Source organism: Rattus norvegicus, chromosome 19 (genome assembly GCF_036323735.1).
Source record: "Rattus norvegicus strain BN/NHsdMcwi chromosome 19, GRCr8, whole genome shotgun sequence".
Classification (NCBI taxonomy): Eukaryota; Metazoa; Chordata; class Mammalia; order Rodentia; family Muridae; genus Rattus; species Rattus norvegicus.
In genome coordinates this window covers 65,940,878-65,945,001 of record NC_086037.1, presented here as the reverse complement: position 1 = coordinate 65,945,001, position 4,124 = coordinate 65,940,878, and the positions used below count along the sequence as shown (strand labels likewise).

At 52.7% G+C, this 4,124-nt stretch overlaps 1 long non-coding RNA gene across 1 annotated transcript in view; it reads right to left on the bottom strand.

Moving 5' to 3' along the window:
• The window catches only part of LOC120098591 (uncharacterized), a 4,414-nt gene extending 290 nt beyond the window's left edge, over nt 1-4,124 (bottom strand). The window contains exons 1-3 of the long non-coding RNA XR_005496944.2: nt 3,625-4,124; nt 3,289-3,521; nt 1-1,701 (exon numbers count right to left, since the gene is read on the bottom strand). The exon at nt 1-1,701 is cut by the window's left edge and continues 290 nt beyond it. This is a non-coding gene — a long non-coding RNA (uncharacterized LOC120098591). The remainder of the gene's footprint in view (nt 1,702-3,288; nt 3,522-3,624) is intronic.

Genomic DNA, 4,124 nt, shown 5'->3' with positions numbered 1-4,124 from the left:
CCTGACCACCGACCTGTTCAATTCCTAAGCCCTGGTAAAAGGAGAAAACAGATTCCATGTTTGTCCTCTGACTTGCATACATGTGCCATGACATGTTCATGCTGTTACCCACAAGTCCCTCCAAACAAACAAACAAACAAACAAACAAACAAGCTATAAAAACAACAAGAAGAAATTTCCTCATGAAAAGTTGAAAAAGACAGTCTCGCTTTTCTGTTTCGATGGCTTCAGGGCCCCGAAGCTTGTGTGGTCAAATCCAAACAGCGCCTGCAGCTTGGGACACGCGGTCCCCTCTCTCTGGGTCTCCTGGTTCTCTGGGTTTTCCCTCTGGCCAGGACCACATCGCTGCCTGGATTCAGGGCTGCCCTGTCCCTTCAGCCCCACTGCTAGCATCCCCGCAGCCATCTGGCAGGGAAAGGCACCCCGATCTTATCTCCTCCTTCGCTGGCAGGCTCAGCTCCACAAAAATAACTTTATCTGGAAATAAAATAAGGCAGCGAGTGTCCTGGCTGTCCTGTGCCCCGAGGGGGTCTCACTCGCGAGACTGCGCCTGCACCCCCTCCTGCGTGGCCATGGAGTTGATGAAGTCACCGGCACTTGGGGGCTTTGGGACCTCCTGGGGCAGCTGAGACACCCGGTCCACTCATCTCTTTCTGTATTTGGATGGCGGATGGCTCTGGTCCCCGCACCCCGCCCTTCCCGGGGCAGGAAAAGGGCATGCCCCTGTAGCGGCCCCGGCTGCATTTGCGTCACCCAGGAATGTTCTTTTTCTGGCTTGAGCTCTGGCATCGGCGGCCGAGAGGCTCCAGGAAAATCGTAAACCGTGCTGAATGGCACCGTGGTAACAGTCGGTCCCCACGGAGCACACTTGTGAGTTGTCTTATGTCAGGATGAACTTGGCTGGGAAGCTGAGGCCACCAGCTGTGTGTGCACGTTGGCTCTCTGGCTGAGCAAATCTGGAACAAGTGTCCTCTCCGTCCTCCTCGCGAGGGTCATCTCGGGCCGCCCCTCACAGAACTGCCCACCAGCCCAGCCAGAACCTTTCTTCCCAGGCTCACTTGGGGGGGGGGGGTTGGGTGTGTCACACCCAGGAAACACTCGGTGAACACGAACTTGGCCCCAGCTCTGCCACAGAAAAGCTGTGAGACCTTGGGTGACTCACTTCACCTCTCTGAGCTCCAGTCTCTGAGCTTCAGCATTCCTGTCTGCAAAATGGGGGGACGGGGTGGGGTTAGCCGTTCTCTATGTCAATTAACTATTTGAAACAGGAGTTTCAACTACAGCCTGTCTGAGGAGAACACAGCCCTCCTCAAGTCATCTTTCCACTGCTTTGGAACACACCGCCACATTCGAGGATAAGTGTTTAAACTGTCAGTTTGCCAAGGCTAGCCCCTGCTACATACTGACAGGTTCTTAACTGAATCTAGTATCCTGGTCAATGTCTACCAGTTGTCAACCATTCATCTTTTTAGCATACCTGTCAGTCCTTTGTAAATCTCTCCAATGATCAAGCTCTCCTTTCGTTGTTCCTGAGACTCCCCTGGAGACCTGGGGTCAGAGCCTTCCAGGTCCCTGGAGACCTGGGGTCGCACGCAGCCTTCTAGGTCTGGTCTCACACAGGCTCAGGGGTAAGTGGTGTCTGAGGCCATGAATGACGGTTGTTTGCACAGCCAGGGAGCTCTTCATCCTTGAACCCTGAAGCTTTGGCAGAAAACCCCAACCATGAGGGACAGACAAGCCGCCCCCTTCTCACACACTCTGAGAGTACCAATCCCTGGCAGACATGTGCCCCAGTTCCCACCACCTCTCTGCACTCTGGGGCATCACAGGATACCTGCATTTTATTTATTAATGTTAAAGTGACATCCCCCTGGGCGAGGGATGTGGCTCAGGCAGAGCCCTCGCTCAGCATTCGGGAAGCCCAGAGGTCCACGCTACCATCATATAAACCGGCTGTGCTGACACACCCCGGAGACCCCAGCACTCAGGAGGCGGCGGAACCAGGAAGATCAGAAGTTCTTGGATGAACAGGAATTCAAGGCCAGCCTGGGCTACATGAGACCCTAACCTACCTCAAGCAACCTTTTTAAAGTGAGAAATTAAAAATGGTGCTCTTGGTATCCACAGAGAAAATACACTAGCACCTGCCCATCTCTGCCTTCATTATCTCTCTCAGTGTTGGGGTGACAGGCTAGCTCATCTCCTCTCTCTGTTCCTGAGCCCCGGCCATAGTGGAGCACAAGCCACAGGAGCCCAGGGGTGCTGCTGCTTAAAATGAAGAACCGAGAAGAAAGGGCTTGCTCTTTCCTTCTCACCCCTCCTCCTCTGGTTCTAACTTTTCTTTTTCAGTTTGTGTGTGTGTGTGTGTGTGTGTGTGTGTGTGTGTTATGCTTGGTCTGAATGTGGTTTGTGTGATGTGTATGGTGTGTGTGTGGGTGTATGATGTGTGTGTATGGTATCTATTGTGTGTGTGTGTGTGTGGTGTATGGTATGTGTGTTGTGTGTTGTGTGGTGTGGTCTGTGTGTGGTTTGTGTGGTGTGTATGGTGTGTGTGTGTAGTGCGTGTATGGTATCTATTGTGTGTGTGTGTGTGTGTGGTATATGGTATGTGTGTGGTATGGTCTGTGTGTGTGGTCTGTGTGTGGTTTGTGTGGTGTGTATGGTGTGTGTGTGTGGTGTGTGTGTATATGGTGTTTGTGGTGCATATGATGTGTGTATATGGTGTGTATGTGGTGTATGTAGTGTGTGGTGTGTATGCTGTGTGTAGAGTGTGTATGATGTGTGTGAGGTGTGTATGGTATATGTGCCTATGGTATATGTGGTGTGTGTGTGTGTGTGTGTGTGTGTGTGTGTGTGTGTGTGTGTGTGTGTGTACAAGTGCATGTGCATGTGGAAACCAGAAGAGGGTGTCAGATGCCTTGAAGCTGGACTCGCTGGCAGCTTTGGGCTGCCTCACTGTGAGTGCTGGGAACTGTATCCTGGTCCTCTGCAAGGGTAATGCATGTTCTTAACCACTGAGCTTTCTGGCCAGCCCTCACCTCCTCTCTGAGTGATAATGGAGCGGATTTTCTTTACATAGTTTCTATGTTAAATCTGGGGGTCCTGTGGTTTCAAGTTTCCCAGAGGTCTGAGGACGACTCGGTCCTGCCAGAACCAACCAAGTCATTTACTTTAAAAGCACATGACCTTCCCAGAGCTGGTCCTGAGGGGCTCTCTGGGTGTGGGAAACACAAGATTTTTTGTGTTTCAGATGAAACCCAAGAGTTTGCTGACCTACCTGGGACTCACCTTGTGCTGAGATGGGGGCTCCCTTGCGCACCCTGGTGGTGAGATGTGCATGCCTGTGGTGGCCTCTGTGGATCTGGAGGGGACTTCCTGCTGAGGTCTGAGGCAGGTCAGAGGGTGCCATCCACATCAGAGGGAGAGCAGCTGACCCTGCGGTTTACAGCCCTGTGCACCAGCTCCCATGGTCTCACCCATCTCCCTAAGGCGTCCCCTCTTTATGACCGAGAAGCCTGTGCCTGGGGTAGGATACCAGGAAGTGAGCCCAAAGTCTCCACTGTCCAAGTCCCCCAACCCTTCCCCAGCTCAGAGGTTCTCAGCAGCACAAGGGTTTGTCCACACCTGGCACATGCGAGGGTCTGGGTGGAGGGAACCTCAGGGTAGTTCCTGTCTGTCATACCCGGAGTGCAGAGGGACGAGGTGTTGTTGGTGCTAAGTGACCTTGCTCTGCCAGCTTGTCCAGGAATCGAGTTTCACCCTGTGAAGGGTGGGAAGAGATTGGAGAGAAGTGGGAGGAGTTGAATCACATTGGGAGCAGCATGTGCCAAGGCCCTGTGGCATGCCTCCCCTTGCATGCAGCTAAGGCAGAGGCTGCCAATGTGAGGCCAGGACTGCAGGGCTCAGGTTGATGGCGTACTGAGGTGGGGTCTATGAGCCCCTTATCACTGAAGGAAGGTCAGGGTTTGACATCATCCAGTCTGTTTTATTTTCCTACGTGTAATATCTACTTGTGATTGAGAGAGAGAGAGAGAGTGCAAGTCCCCCTCCCCGAAAAAAAAAGACAACCCATCTTCTTCCAGCTTTAGCTCCTCCCCACAGTGTCATCCCCTCATCCCCATTCC